The sequence below is a fragment of the Lissotriton helveticus genome, chromosome 3_1 (assembly GCF_964261635.1).
Source record: "Lissotriton helveticus chromosome 3_1, aLisHel1.1, whole genome shotgun sequence".
NCBI classification, from domain to species: Eukaryota; Metazoa; Chordata; class Amphibia; order Caudata; family Salamandridae; genus Lissotriton; species Lissotriton helveticus.
Genome location: NC_136061.1, coordinates 773,373,342 through 773,391,024, shown reverse-complemented (window position 1 = coordinate 773,391,024; position 17,683 = coordinate 773,373,342).

Genomic DNA, 17,683 nt, shown 5'->3' with positions numbered 1-17,683 from the left:
CAGCCTGAGCTATTGAATTTAAGAGATTTTTACCGCTCCCTGGCACACCAGCCATACAGTGGCATTTGGAGTAACCTGACCTTCTGACTCATACATAAGTGCTTTGGCCTTAACTCGGGTCCTTGGCAGTTTTACACACCGCAGCATTCACTCGCTCGCTCACCCGCCTTCTTTCAGGACGTTTCCTGGGTCGGACTCACCGCCGAGACCCTCATTAGACCTAAACCCCGCGGGGTTGGAATACCGGCCTTGTTTGTTTCGCCCATTAAGTAAGCCTGTGCTTTTTCGTACGCCTTATTAAGGCTTGCCTCCTACTCGCAAGGACTTTCCGACCTGGCACTTGGCTCCCAGAAGCACTTGTACTGCTCTATGGTTGCGTTCATTCACTCTCTTGATTGAGTCCACACCGTGCCGCATGTATAAGGAACTCAATTCTATTCCTTCTTACCTGTTTTAGGCACTCTGCACTGCCTGAATTCCTTCACATGCATGAGTAATTCCTTCTTACTCACGCTGGATTTTCCAGTATTGGTCTTGCATTCTCCTCGACCGCACTGGAGTTGCATAATTGTAATTCTGGCACAATAAGGGGGCCACCTGTTTCGCTGAGTGCCTTGCCGCTTCCCTAATAATTCATACTTTTACCATTCGTATGCGTGAATGATTTCTGCCGCACTTACTCTCTATTCTCCAGTATTGAATACACCTACTCTATGACCTGAATTGTCTTTCACTGAATCTATTCTGCCATGATTTTAACTATTGTTTTTACTGATCTTCGCATGTACAGTCATAATAATTGTAATTAACCTACATCATTAATATCGAGGGAGCACCATTTAAACTATGTTGTTTCCTCATCTATAGATTCCTCATGCTCACAAATATCGTCCTGATGATGATCTCACATTGTTGAGAACAAAACGCCGTCGACCTTTACACAAAGAAAAAACTCCTTTATTGTTTAAAACTTACATTATGTTTTGCTAATGTTGTTAATGCGATGTATACTTTTTTAATGTCACCTTCACTCGTCACATCACACTTCTTCCACTATTTTATGAGCACCTGAACTATTACCTTAAAAAAGTTTTACACATTTTTGATGTATTCTTTATGAAATAAATAAGTACTAATCCAATACCATTTTGTGTCCCTAAGTACACTGTAAAGCGTTCATATACCGCTGATTCTGGCAGTTACTACTTTTTAGTTGCCACAAGTTTAATGATTAATACTCACTTACATTCAATAGCTCAGGCTGTTTTAGGACCATTTTGGCCTTATACATACCATTGTTTCCTGACACTACTATTGACTACCCCAGGTTCAAATATCCAGGTCCCCTTGTTCCTTAATATATCCTACGTTCAGAGGCTTCACTGCAAAGGTTACCACTCCAAGTGGTTCTTCAATACACTTTGTGAAAGTACTATTGTTTGAAACTGTGTCAAAACTTTTACCATAGCATCTCTGGCCCTCCTTTCACTGGTTTTCTTACTCACTATGTCCATTACCGGTCATCCCGACTTATGGCGAAGACATCATTGCTAAGATTATAAGTGGCTCATCCTTGTTTCACACGCCCCTTCCTGCAGTGGTACCCACGGACACTGCCACAGAAAAAATAACAACGCATGAATGACTTAATAAAAAGCACATATGTACCGAATTACATGCCCGTATGCTTACAAACTATCTAAAGGCAGACATAATACCCATAAGGCCTACAGGTCCAAAACATCCCGGCCATATTTTCTAAAGACAAAAAAGTTAAAAACTGCTTCTCACATATTGGCACCATGTGCTCACGCCACTGGATGGTGTTAGGTATAGTCACCACATTAGAGCACAGTAAAAAAGAGCTAGAAGAAATATTGGAACTTGAGCTAGCCATCTTGTAATTAGATAGCGCAGCCCATACCAAATCTGTCCTACTAGAAAGAACCATTTTGGACTTCCAAAGATTTGAATATCATGAAAAATCCACGAAGATATCCAAAGATATAAAGAACTATAGAAAAGACAGGACGTACTCCCACCTGCAGGACGACTTTTCCACGTCCACCCCTCAAGATACACAGAGAAATCTGGCCAGACATGGGAAGTTTTAAAAACAGATAACCTGTCACTTTTTCAGACTCTTCAGCTGACTCCAACCCCTCTTACCCTGGAGCAGGACCTAGAACCTCCTCAGACAACCCTAATTTTTTAGGGAGAGGCCAGCCATTCTAGGTGGAATAAGGCAGGGGGAGAGGCAAAGCCTGTTACAACTTCCCACCAGGGGAACGTCAAATGACACAGAAATTCTATCAATGGGGGTACCAGTACTAGACCCTTTGATCATGGAACCTTCCCGTTCTACCTGTGGTGTGATGGCTGCATCGTAATGGTAGTGCGGTGTAAAGCCCGCGTTGTAATGACATACATCCGCCTCAACTGCACTTTACTAAGCAGAGGCTTGTCATATGTTATTACTGAGAAACCCGACTGGTTCCTAATCCAAACTGAAATTTTCCAATTCTTTAGAAAAATTAGACTTCAAACGTTCTTTCAAAATAAAGACACACCCAACCGGACCGATGTCACTAAACTACGTCCTAAATCCACTTTTAATCCACCCACCAGATCTATGACTCCAGAAGTCATTACTTTTAAATATCTAGTCCTAAAAGATCTGGATAAACTGTAAAACGAACACAAATTCATTCCCTACAATGTTAGCCTTGTCGAAAAAAAGAGCCTCTCCAACCTAAAATCCATGGACGAAACAATCATAAAACCATGAGATAAAGACGGAGGCATAGTTATCCAGGACATGACTGCCTATGTCAACTCACTAATATCTCCCATTATGAACCTCTCACTCATAACCCGCTCTTGGAAATCAAAAATCTAATTTGGATCATCACTAAAGAGGCTGAGAAATTGTGTTTCATTAGTCACAATAAATTCCTGTTCCTAAATAACAAAACTCCCTGCCCACCGGTACTGTATACATTGCCCAAAATACATAAAAACCAGGAGGCTCCTCCCGGTAGACCCCTCCTGTCTGGCTGTGGCTCTATCCTAGAACCTCTAGGGAGGTACATTGATTTTTTCATCTGAGATCTAGTCCAGAGCACAGCATCCTATGTGAAAGACACCACCCACTTCATAAACGTAGTCAAACAAGAATCATTTGACTCCGAAAGTGAATTCCTAGACACCTTGGGCATTGAATCGCAGTGGTACTGAAGTTATTGGAAACCAACTCAACACCCGCCCCTCCCCTCACCAAGTCCCCACTGATTTCATCATCTCACTTCTAGAGATATCCCTGACTAAAAACTACTTTCTATTTAATGAAAATTACTACAGACAATGCAAGGGCACCTCTATCGGAGCAGTTTTCGCTCCAAATTTTGCCATTCTGTTTATTGAAAAATCAATTGTCCTCAACATACACAACTGACATCTGTCCAAAATCCGAATTTGGATTCGATACATCGAAGATGTCTTCATGATTTGGAAGGTCAATGACACCGAACTACATGACTTTTGCAACTGGCTCAACAACTGCCAACCTGACCTCAAGTTCACGTACAATCTCAGTAATATCCAGATTGATTACCTCGACCTGACAGTCAAAACAACTGAGGGTGGACTCTACACAACTCTGTTCCGCAAACCGATCGAAATCAATACCCTGCTTCAATGCTCTAGCTCACACCCAAGAGCACTCCGGGATGGCCTTCCCTATGGCTAATGTCTTAGAATACGCCGGAACAGCAAATTCAAAGAGGATTCCTTTAAAGAAGCAGAAGTCCTCTGTAAAAAACTTGCTAACAGATTAACAGGGGTTATCCCAGACAATTGATAAATCATTCCATGAATCGCGCCTGGTACTTCCACAGAGTTTCAACTGCAACTCAAACAAAAGCAAATTCTGTCCCGTCAGCAAAAAAAAGTGACTAATATGTTAAAAGAAACACTAGTCGGTCCTTGCCCCAGTTAACATTGCTAATGAAGACCCTCTCTTCTCCTTTAAAAGGGGACTCGATGTCAAGGACCATCTAGTGAGAGCCCACAAGCCAACATGCAGTGTAAACACGCTCCAATCTTTTCTAGGCTTCCCTCCGATCAAGGGTCATTTCAAATGCAGTACCTGCGCAGCATGTGCCCTAACAGAGAATACTAAAGTGTTTGAATATGGCACTGTGAAACATACACTCAATTTCTTTTCTAATTGTAATTCTAGCAATATCACATCCAACATTTGTTGTCTATGTAACCTTTTGTACATTGGCCGAACAACTCAAAAAGTAAAATCCAGGATGTACCAACATAAGAGCAGAATACGCGGTAAAGTCATCACAGCACCCCTGTTGGAACACATCCTGGAAAAAGGACACTCAGAACTGGACTTTACGTGGCAAGTCATCGACTACCTACGCCCACAGGGCAGAGGTGTTGACCCCCCAAAAACACTAAACAGACTCGAGTGCAAATGGATATTTAACTGCAGGTCCATTGAACATGGACTAAACACTTTGGAAGATGGAACACAATTTCGTAACTGCTCCTGTGTCACAACCACCAAAATACAATCCTACATAGTGTATTTTATAATTTCCCTTGCATATGGTGCAATTTTCAACCCCTTTTTAGACTGTGTATTTTTACTCATTGCACCAATAATTCTTACTGCTGTGCATACATTTGTTTTCTGTCCCTCACTCTTATTTATTGCTACTCCTTTCCTTCCTTTATGTGTTTTTCTAATATTGCAGAGCACTGGCAGCTCCTCACACCCCCTCCCAATATGGAGTCTGGGCCTCCCACGCTATGTAACTCGCATGCGCTAACCCTGGGCGCTCTAGTCCTCCTTGAGGGAAGCCAAGTTACTTTAAGTTCCGCCTTTGCTACGGCACACCAGTACTGTTATCTGACTGAATATGGAGTGCCTGCCCGTCCTACACCATAGACTGACTTATTGCTGTCTCTTCCAAGTAAGTGGGTGCCCGTTAGGGACGGGTTGTGATTCCACGCTCCCTAGCCCCCTACACCCCTCTACCTTTTAATTAAGTGTTTTCCCTTTACCTTTTTCCCTTAGTTCATTACTTGTGCGCACCAACCATGTGGTTTTGCACTTTGAATTATCTCAGGACAATTAGATAGTCCATAGCGGGGTTCCTGCTAATCAATTGCAAACCCGCTCCCTGGCACACCAGCCATACAGTGGCCCTTGGAGTAACTTGACTTTCTGACTCATACATAAGTGCCTCTGCCTTAATTTGGGTCCTTGGTAGTTTTGCACACCTCGGCCTCCACTCACTCTCTCTCCAGCCTTCTTTCAGGACGTTGCCCAGGTCCGGACTCACTGCAGAGACCGTCATTAGACCTACTGGCCTCGTTGGGTTTGCCCATTAAGTAAGCCTGCGCATTTCGTACGCCTTGTTAAGACTTGCCCCTTACTCGCATGGACTTCCCGACCTGGCACACTTGGGAGGGAGGGTGGGGAGGGAACAGACCGCAAACCAGATTTTGTGTGTAAAAGGCCGCTTTATTGAAACAGGTGCACATAACAATTATCAAACCGCGGCCAAATGCCTTACAAAACTAAACCTCACTAATAAATCACTTACTTAACTCCATCTCCCCTTCCCCGCCTCTAAAATTTCTCTCAAACCCGCCCCCACCCTTACAATACCACATTACAAAATTACAAACAGTACACATCAATGCATCAACCTATAAACCTATAAATCCAAACCATCTGTATACAACCTTCATTGCCTGCCCTTTTAGAACTTCCGATCACCCAACCTATGTAACCACCCCAACCTTAAACCTGCCCAAACTATCCCGGTCAATGACCCAACTTCTAAAATTGAACAACAAAACTCAACAAAACAAAACTCAGCCAACCCTGGAAAACTTCCAATAAACCCCGCCACTCACAAAGCAGGGGGTGGAGAAAATACTCCTCCCCCTTTCTGCCCCCCAAACTGACAGCAAATTTCAGTCCTACACGGCATGCCCCTGAACATTCAAAAACCTTGAAAAGACTTCTCCAATCTCCAACAAATAAAGGTCTATACTCATCCTGTATAAGTGAACCCAACCCCCCCTGAAGACTCCACAGCCTCAAAACAAGTGTCCCTATGCGTCACTCTCCCAAAACCTGAACCCCTACAGAATCTGCAGATCTCAAAGTTCACCTTCTTACGCGCCCCCTCACTCGCCCTATGATTCAAAGCCCCCCTCCAGTTTCTGAGCGGCACCAATTCTGACCAAAAAAACGTGGCAACCAGCCGCCGCTCCTTCAAAAAGTGCCAAGACCCTCTTCATTGCCCCCAACAAAACTACCCCTTCAACTCCACAAAGGTCGTTCTCTCCCAAATGCATAACTAGCCAAAACGGCCACTAACCCCCAATGATCCACTTGTGAAGAGCAGGTATCAGCTCCCTACCAAAGCATCCCCACTTTCCCCTTCCACCCGAGTTTAAACAAACGCTCATTGAAACCCAACATTGCCCAAAATAACAGCGGCACGCTTGTATCTGTGCCCATATGAAGAACGAGTGCCCAACTATCCAGATGGTCATTTGCGTCGGGCATGGCCGGCTACTGAACCTGTAAAGAGAAACATAATGAGACTCCTGACAAGGAGGATGCCACATGCGCCTTCTCCGCATTACTATCTCACATAGCACTGGAAACAATTAGAAGACCAGAGCCCCAGCTGCCGAATATCGCCCTAGCCCAGCCCCGGTTCGAAGCTTCCGTTGCTGGACCGATCCTCAAAGAGTGCGTCCCATATTTTGCCCCATCGAACCCAATACTCCGAAAGGCCCTGCGCATCACCATTCGCAACTGATACCTTGATACCCAGCTCCCGTCGGCGTGAGAGAACACCTTTTAAACCTCCTCCCCTCCAGACAATGCCTTCCAACGATGGGCCTAATGTAGGGGGGATGTCAACACGGGCGAAGCTGCCTCCCGCCAAGCACCTATCCCTAAGCCCCGCTGGTTAATTTTTAAGCTGGCCAGCCATAAATGCACCCCCCTTTCTGAGGAAAAATACTGCCTACCAAAGAATGCCCCATGTCCACTTAGTGCTTAACAGCTTGGAGACTCTAAAAGCTCTGAAAAACACCCATACCATAAAGGTAGAAAACAAACAAGACTCAAATCCCTCCCTACAAACACCCGCTAACACCACCAGCAACCGTGCTAACTTCTGCCATGACAGAGAGCTGTGTGCCAAAACGCTCCCCGCCCACTTCCTAGCCCAACCTTCCAACATTTTCCTCCCTACTTCACCCGCGGAAGGGGTATAACCCAACAGGAGTTTCCCCATGAAAGAAATGCCCGCCAATTCCCTGCAATGGTGACCTTGGAAAGACCCCTCTCAATGAGGTCTAAAAGAAACTGGATCGTATCTTCCGAACGCCTCCATTCTTCCTCCCGCCTACAGGCCCCTAATGCTAAGAAATTCTGAAAGAGCTGTGAGCCTTGACTTGTTACCACTGGACCATCTGCTCTGCTGGACCCTCTGTTCTGCCTGCCCTGCCAGTATATGCCAAAACGAACACTGTCTGCCGCCTCAGAAAAAACTTTCTAACAATCCATTGAAAAATCCAACTCCCTATTCAACGGGATTCCCTCAAAAGAGTGGAGAAAAACTGCCCTCATGCGCAAGTCCCCTATCACCCCAGACGACAGGTGGACATGGTGGTGAGGCAGATGATAACCTGCCCATGCTTGTCCCAATCTCTTGCAAAAAGTCCTACCCACCCTGACTACCCTGCAGGCAAAATTTAGGTGGCCATGCAAGACCTGTACATCTTTCCCCTTCACTTTCTGATTTGACAGCATTCCATCCCATAATTGTAACATTTCCCCGTTTGTTATCCTTAGGAAAGCGAGCCTCTAGAAGCTCTGAAAAACACCCATACCATAAAGGTAGAAAACAAACAAGACTCAAATCCCTCCTTACAAACACCCGCTAACACCACCAGCAAGCGTGCTAACTTCTGCCATGGCAGAGAGCTGTGTGCCAAAACGCTCCCCGCCCGCTCCCTAGCCCAACCTTCCAACATTCTCCTCTCTACTTCACCCGCGGAAGGGGAATAACCCCACAGGAGTTTCCCCATGAAAGAAATGCCCGCCTATTCCTTGCAATGGTGACCTTGGAAAGACCCCTCTCAATGAGGTCTAAAAGAAACTGGATCGTATCTTCCAACCGCCTCCATTCTTCCTCCCGCCTACAGGCCCCTGATGCTAAGAAATTCTGAAAGAGCTGGGAGCCTCTGCTTGTTACCACTGGACCACCGGCTCTGCTGGACCCTCTGTTCTGCCTGCCCTGCCAGTATATGCCAAAACGAACACTGTCTGCCTCCTCAGAAAAAACTTTCTAACAATCCATTGAAAAATCCTACTCCCTATCAACGGGATTCCCTCAAAAGAGTGGAGAAAAACTGCCCTCATGCGCAAGTTCCCTATCACCCCAGACGACATGTGGACATGGTGGTGAGGCAGATGATAACCTGCCCATGCTCGTCCGAATCTCTTGCAAAAAGTCTTACCCACCCTGACTACCCTGCAGGCAAAATTAAGGTGGCCATGCACGACCTGTATGTCTTTCCCTGTCACTTTCTGATTTGACAGCATTCCATCCCATAATTGTAACATTTCCCCGTTTGTTATCCTTAGGAAAGCGAGCCTGCATTGCCACAGAGACCAGTTTCATTCCCATAAAATACATGGTTGTGCATGGACCAATTGTCCTCCCTGGCACCAATGGCACACCCAAATCCTCCAAGAGCTCATGGAACGTGACCAGAGCTACCTGGCACTCCGTGGAGCCTGGGTAATCGACAAAACAAAGTCACCCAAATAATGTGCCGCCATCTCATGACCAGTGTGCTGCGTGAAATCCCATTGCAAAACGGTGCTAAAACACTCAAACCGGGCACAATACATTGAGCAACCCATCGGTAATGCTTTGTCCACGTACCATTCTCCTTCAAAATGGATCCTCAGAAGATTCCAATCATCTGGATGGACTTGAAGCAACCGAATCGCAAAATTCAAAATGCAGCCATCCAATTTTCAATTGTCAAGGGTACTTTAGGCCACTTAGCTACCTCATACTCCTCCTCTTTATAACCTTCCTTCGACTGCACCGCTCTGTGAAGTAGCTTCAAAATTTCAATGTATTCCCCTTTCCAGATGCCCTCTTTAGTGGCTAACATCAAATGCGCACCCAGGGGCTTCGTCACATCCATGTAAGGCAGCTTTTTAAACTTTAGCTCTTTACTCTATAAAGGCTCTTCACCTGGCACTTCTGTTTCTGTATTCATTCCACTCACCACTTTAGTGCCCGGTGCAACCACATCACCCGTCCCCACACCTTGATCTTAAACATATTTACCTTTATGGAGCTTACCTCCCAGCTTCCCCTGTACGTCCTCACCCCCTGTCCCCACCGACACTGTTTTTGGTTTGGCCCGTGGGACAACATTCTCACCTGGCTCTAACAAGGCTGCTCAACCAGGTGCCGATCTCCATGCCACTTGCTCAACAGGGTCCACCGTCTGAGGAGCCCTTACCGAGGGGCCGCACTCTCTTCCGGGTCCAGACGCCACTGCCCCCCGGGCTGCACCACCACCGGTGCCTGTAAAAAACTAGGAGACACATGAAAAGCACCCCCCTCCTCATTGTCCCTCAGTTCCCCTACTTCGGGGCTACCTTCATCATAGTCGACCACAACTGACTCCTCCATTTGCCATGTAGCCGAAACCATTCCAACATCATGGGCCTTACCGGGCCCTACGTTGCCCACATCAGCCCTACCAGCCACTGAATGCACTCCTGAGGGGGAGCTGACTGTACTCGCTGATACTCCCCCAAGCGTTGACTACCCTGAAATACTCAGTCCCCTGACTTTGCTGACCAATGTATCCTGTTCGTCATTGGGACCGGCAAGGTCGCGCCTGATCTTCATATGTTGGCCGCGCGGGGATCCCCCGCCAGCACAGAATGTGCCGCGCAAGGCTCCACCCTCCCTTCTCCTCGGCGAGGTTGGGCCGCACTTCGCCCTACCAAGTCTGCCCTGTGAAGAAAAATGTTTGGACTGATGTGCCGGGTCCCTCAAACCTGCTATCTACCATGCTCACCTGTCTACCCAAAACGCTATTCCCAGACTGCCGGCCCCCGTCCCGCCCTATGCCCCCCGCACTAACCTTACTTACCAGGGGGGTTCCCCCCTTTCCCATCCCCACTCCCCTCCAACCTTGCTCGCACACTGACGGACGCATGCCCTTGGACCTGGTGCCCGCTCCTCCCCCCCACAAACTCTTAAACCACTGCAACCCCACCCGTGGCCCCCTTAACCCCCATTGGTCCTGTGAAATTAGCCGAAAAGGCACTGCTGGGTGGGGCTAACAAAATCTCACCGGACCCCCTCTCCATGGCCCTGCACACCAGCCGACCAAGCAGGAAAGTATCAAGGCCCTCCCAAACCCTGCTCCCACTAGCCGTGGCAAATTCTGCTGCCTGAGTGCAATCCTGTGCCCCACTACCCCGCCTTTCCCCAGCCTTAGAACTCTCCGGGGCTGAAAGAGAAACTGGTGTCAAGATCCCCTACCTCCTGAGTAACCTCCAACGTGCAAAAACCTCCCAAAAACCCCCACCTGTGCCCATCCCCCACTGCACTACCAACTACAGAGGCCACTACGCCCCCCAGCAGAATATAGGGGGGGAAGAAAAGGGGGGGTGTAAAGGAGTCCCTACCTCCCCCCACAGTGTCAAGCTCCACAATAATTTGGCCTCCTTCCCTACCTAAATGACATGAAGGGGCCCCCATAAGAGATGAAGCGGCCTGCACCGGAGTGCTAAACCACACCCCCACCACCACCCCACCAGCCACAGTGCCCAGCTCCACTACACCCCGAGGGGAAACAAGCTGCACCTGCCGCTTCTCCTCCGCTACTCACTTCCAAACTCCGCTCGCTCCTGGCCTGACAAACGCTCCCCGGCCCCCCTCCCCCCGCCCTCACAATACCGCCTTCTGCACCAGAACAGCGTACACTGAGGCATAGCGCCTCTTGCCGCCCCGTGGTCCCCTGCGCTTACCCCTCAGTGCGGGGGATGAAAACGCCCTCACAAGCAGCTCCGAAGCTTGCTCCAGCGCGGGCACCCCCGCATCAAAAAACCCAGCTCAAACAGCATCCCCCCACCTATCAACAAATCGCGCCTGCCGGCCTCAATAAGAAGCCCAACGGCTTCCACCACCGTATCCTCCTCCGTCGCTACTGAAACCTCTCCCTAAACTACCACTAATTTACTGACAAAAATCCTAACTATGTAGAGCTCCTGGCCACCAGGTCACCAAAGACAAAATGGTGGCCGGGAGCTGGAGCCCAAAGCATTTATGCTTGGGCTCCCTTTGGGCTATAAATAAGTCCAAAACAAAATGTCCGGCCCATAGGCTGCTAGCCCCTCCCCCCACCCCTCCCAAACCGCCCGGGGGAGACCTCCCTGCGGTCGGCTGCACCCCCCAATCGTCGCTTGCACTGCTGTATGGTTGCGTTCATTCGCTCTCTTGATTGAGTCCACACCGTGCCACATGTATAAGGAACTCAATTCTATTCCTTCTTACCTGTTTTAGGCACTCTGCACTCCCTGAATTCCTTCATATGCATGAGTGATTCCTTCTTACCCATGCTGGATTTTCCAGTATTTGTCTTGCATTCTCCTCGACCGCACTGGAATTGCATAATTTTAATTCTGGAACGATAACGGACCACCTGTTTAGCTGTGTGCCTTGCACCGCTTTCCTAATAGTTCATACTTTCACCATACGTATGCGTGAATGATTTCTGCCGCACTTACTCTCTATTCTGCAGTACTGAATACACATTCTCTATGACCTGAATTGTCTCGTACTAAATTTATGCTGCCATGATTTTAACTATTGTTTTCACTGATCTTCGCACGTACAGTCACAATAATTGGACCACCCTTTAAACTATGTTTTTTCCTCATCTTTAGATTCCTCATGCTCACAAACATTGTCCAGATGATGATCTCAAATTGTTGAGATCGAAACGCCTTTGACCTTTACACAACCAAAAAACGTCTTTACTGTTTAAAATTTACATGGAGTTTTGCTAATGCTGTCAATGCGATGTATACTTTCTAATGTCACCTTCACTCGTCACATCACGCTTCTTCCACTATTTTGTGAGCACCTTAACTATTACCTTAAAAAAGTTGTAAACGTTTTTGATATATTATTAATGAAATAAATAAGTACTATGTCAATATCATTGTGTCTCCCTACGTACACTGAGAAGCGGTCTAATACCGATGATTCTGGCAATTACTAATTTCCAGTTGCCACATGTCTAATGATTAATACTCTCTTAAATTCAATAGCTTAGGCTGTTTTAGGAACATTTTGGTCTGATATGTACCATTTTTTCCTGACACTACTCGACATTCAAATATCGGGGTCCCCTTTTTCTTTAATATATATTTTCAATTAGACTCAACATGAGAAAGAGTTAGTGCAAAACAAAATGAAACAAGCCCAAAAAAAAGACAGGAAAAGGAATGTAACCTTATATTATGAGGCATTAACTAAAGAATAAGAAAAGCGGTAACATTATGCAAACATTTTCAATGAGAAATATTAAATACAAAGTCTGGAAATTCAGTGTAGTGGACATATTAGCTTATAATGGGCCGAATCCCCAAAATAACCATACTTGAGTTACGAAGTTAAATGAGCAAAAAAAATGACTTTTTGTAGTTATCTTGATGAATTTGCTGTGCAGTCAATGGCAGAGGTCAAATATCAGGCTACGTGAAGTATATGACATTCTTGCTGTGGTACAGTCGGAAAGGAAAAGTTGTAGGATGTCAGTTATTCTACTAGACAACATTTAAATGCCTATAAATCAACTGCATGTGTTAGACCTGTCAGCCTTAGGGTGATTTTCTCAAACCTTTTGCTGTACTCCTCCATTTTTGCTGATCTTGTTTTTGTTTACCACTGCTAATCAGTTCTAAAGTGTGTGTGCTCTCCTCTTTAAACATGGTGAAACTGGCTTACATCAAATTGGCACCCGGTGCCCTTTAAACTAAATGCAACTAGTGGGCCTGCGGTACTGACTTTGCCCCCCACTTAAGAAGCCTTTAAACATGCCTCAGGGCTGCCATTGGAGTCTGAATGGGCAGTTTTAAACAACCATTTCAAACAGGCAGAATAAACATTTTCCAGACCTAAACCGTCTTTTTTAATGCATATATGTCATCCATAGGGTAGGCCCTAAACATCCCTTAGGGCAAGGTGGAGTATAATTAATAAGTCAGACATGTAGTTTTAACTTTTACATGTCCTGGCAATGAAACCCTCTTAAATTAGTTTTTCACTACTCCAAGGCTTACCTCTCTCATAGGATTACCTTATTACATTTAATAAAGACTACATTTCAATTGGGAGAAAGTAGGAATGTCAAGTCTGGTGTCTAAAGAATTGTAATTTAAAACCCTCTTTAATGGTGAACTTTGATTTTAAGTCACAATTCTAGAAATGCCATTTTTTGAAAGTGTTCATTTTCTTGTTCTACCTATTTGGTGCCTGAAGCATGTATTCTGTGTCACATAACTAGATGTAGCTGGCAGTTTATCTTTGTGTATTCCTTGTAGACAGTTGTCACAAGCCACTCACCTGTAATTCAGATGGGTGTCGATTGAACACAAGCGCCTCTGAGAACTAACCTCTGTAGCAATGAAAGTGAGAAAACTCTGCACCACTGGAAGTTGCCAAGGGGAAGGGGGATGGGAAGAGAGAGAGAAAAGAAACTGCACTGGACCACAGCACTTCTTTTCAGGCAACTGCCACAGGATGGACAGCAGGGGTAACATGTATACACATCATTGTGTCAATGTCAGGTATTGGGTTCTCAACACTCTGTAATTAGGTGTAGTCACAAGTCAGTTTGAAATCTATGGGGACAGTTACAGTTTGCATACAACAAATAACTTAGATTTGCACAGATATAGCATGAATTAGCATTAGCACATACCAAGTGTTTTCTCTGGACACGGACGTGGTTACTCCAATGATTCAACAATAACTGGGCATTGGCATAAATAGTGATAAGGGGGGTAGAGAAATCAATGGGAGAGCGAGGGTATAAGGGGCACGTCCTGTTCCCCAGAAGCGTACTATATTTAAACAATGTGGACGGGCCCACTATGTGTGTGTAATTACTTTAGTCACTGTTTGTGGCATGAGTTTGGACCCATTAGGTGTTATTAAAAGACCCCTCACACACCAACCTAGTTGGTGTCATGCTTCATCATTGGGGCCCCAGCCGGGCGGCCGAATGCCCCTCGGTACTCCTACGACGCCTGATTACAGCGGAACTGGTGTGGGTGCGAAGATATGATGTGATATAATACAGTTAAATATACCTCTGGGAATCCTTGCCTTTGTATTTAATGTTGGCGGCCCAGGATATCGTTAAAGTATGTGTGGTGCAACTACTTCAGGAGTAATTTACTTATGATTATCATTCAAAATACTAATCATATCATTCAAATGAAGCCAGGATGCCTCTCTTTCTCAACTGCATTATTCAATATCCTCATATCAACACAGATTCTAATCTGGCTTGTGTCTTCGGCACCACTACAATTGGAAACACCCAAGGTGTTTGGCCTGTGGCAGGTTCAATTATGCCTTGCTTAAGCAAAGAATTAATTTCCTCTTCAACTTTACCCTGCATGTGAATTGGAACTCTCCTGTGCATTTATGCAATAGGATTCACTTCATCATTTAAGTGCAACTAAGTACCCCTTCTCTTGTACTTCCCAAGACATTTTTTTAAAATGGGAAACTCTTTTAGTACATCTGTTCTGTTGTCATATGAAACGTCAAGACCAACAGTACCATTAATGGAGCTGTGAAATTACTTAACAAACAAGGCCCAGCAGTTTCTCCTTTCAAGACATGTTTCCTTAAGAGACACTTTTCCATAAGATAAACTTTCTTCAAACTTCCCTAAACAAGTTACAGGTCGTTTTGCTCCCCATTGGAAAACCTTGATACTTGATGAGACAAGGAGAGGTTTATCCACCATTTTGTCATGCTCAGTCGTACACATATTACTAGGCCTGGGAGAAGCACTATGCTACGCTCGCATAGTTTGCGAAGTTTGCGCTACTTCGCACTACGCGAACTGCACGTAGCACAGTGCAAACGCGCGTAGCGTAGTGCAGCAGTTTTTTTTGCTTGTTTGCGGTCCTCAACGTCAAGTTGGCGAACGCGAGCAAGCAAAATGACATACCGGCGAGACTTTTTCCTCGTTCGCGATCAGCAACATCAAGTTGCTGATCGGGAGCGTCGAAAATAAACCTCCCTGCGAGATTCTCAACGTGGGGAGGTCAGGTTTCTCATTGCGAGTGGTAGCATATGCTCACGACCGCTCATGATGAGAAACTACCATTCCGTGTTGAGAAAGCTGCGCTCGAGTAAAAATCTACTCGAGCGGCAGAAAACTACAGCTCGCACTGTGCAAGATGCTGTTTTCAATGATTGCACTGTGCCGGATTATTGTCTGCACTGTGCAATCATTGAAAACAGCATCTTGCACAGTGCGAACAGGCTACTATGCAGTTCGCATAGTGCTACGTGTAGCTGGTGTACTGCAAAGTGCACTTCCCGTAGCTTCGCGAAGCGCTACTTCGCAAACTACGCCCATTCCTACATATTACATGTTGCTCCACTGTTTAACACAAAAGGGACTTTTTGGGATCCTACTAATATGTCAACAGAAGCTGTTTTTTCAATATCTTTTTTTTAACAAATGAACCTTTTCATCTTCACTTCCTTCTGGCATTAAATGTAATCGTTCTTGTTCAAATTCATCAGTGGAAGAATCTTCAACATTTTCCATTTGTCTGAAATACTTTGTATTTCTTTTCACCTGCTGACTTTTCCACATCTTTCCATTGTCCTGTCTTTTAAATCTGCATACAGTGGAAAAATTGTTCATTCTTCCACATTCCTTGCACTGTTGTCCCATGGCCGGACATACATTCATATGTGGAAATGATTGTCCACATCTATAACAAGTCCTTTTTTCCTTTTTCAAGGTTGTTGACTTTTACACTCCACTATCAGTTTCTTTAAACCTTTTTGTTATCTTATCCTTCATGTTTGCTATCTTTCTTAGTCATTTGGCGGACTTGTTCTAACATTTTAACTTTGCCTTGCTTCATATTATTTGCATTTATTTTTGCTTGAGCATTAATTAGTACATGCCATGTGTGGAATAGTTTGCAAGTCATAGGTTTTTCCAGGAGTCTTTTCCTGAACTCCACTGAATTAGGTCATTGAATGATTGTTAACCTCACAGCTACATTGTTGAACTATTCAAATTCACAAAGCATGATTTTTTTTTATTTGGTCACTAATTCATTGATAGTCTCATTGTCTTGTTGACATGTCATGTTAAAAGTGTCACCCACTAAGTTAAGCAGTAGATCCTTTGCCTGTTCGTCAGGATATTTGTTCATGTGGCCTTTAAAAAATGTTGTAATTGTCTTGTCCACTTTTCCCACCTTTGAGCAATTGTTTGCTCATCTGTAATATCGAATGGTAGGGGTTGTCTATAAATCTTGCTGGACACATTTTCCTCTTCTTGAAGATGTCCATGTGAGTGTGTGCTCACACACTTCTTGTGCTTTCACTTCCTTGTAATAATTTAGCATCCATTCTGAATTATTTAGTCTTTTATGTTTTACTCTAAAATGATTTTGCCTGATCTTAATATGGAATCCTATGTAACTGTATTGCAATGTACCCAAATTTGCCTGACTCCAAGATGGCTGCCGAGATTTGGAAAATGTTGGGTGATTTTCTTTGCCTGGTTACATGATAACCACCATTTGAGACAAGTCAGGGAACTCATGCAAGGTTTCCCATGCACATACTCAAGTTTCATATGAATACAGGATGCGGAAAATCCTCCATCATAATCTGCCCCCTAGTTCGGAATGCCATCTTCCACTTGTCACCCCTTTTAAGCCGTACAAGATGATAAGCCCTGCGGGGGTCCAGTTTCGTATAAATTATGGGACTGGAATAAATGGTAGTGGGTATCTGTTCTTAATCATAGCTTTATTGAGAATATAGTACATTACCACGCAATGTATGATATTGCGTGCTTTTACAACGTGGTCGTTACAGCAACCACGTTGTTAGTACACAATGCATTTACATCGCAAGTTATTACAACGACTTGCAGTAAGAAGCGTGCTGGACCTAGGAATAGTATTATTTACTACTCCTACTCCTGTTAGCGCAACAGTAGGGAAGGTGTTGGAATTCATTTCCAATACCTCAGCGCCCCCTACAAAAAGTAATTGTAATGACTTGCGATGTAAATGCATTGCGTACTAACAACGCGGTCGTTGTAACGACCACTTTGTAATAGTACTGCGATGTAATGACAGCGTTGTAAATGCTGTTTCCCCTTTATTGACTGTACAATAGTCTATTGAGGCCCGTAATTCCTCATTCTTTTTTGGGATGAAGAAGAGTGGAGAGAAAACAGATGAGGTAGAGTGTTATATGAACCCTAGCTGTAGAGATTCATACAAATATTGCCTGAGGTA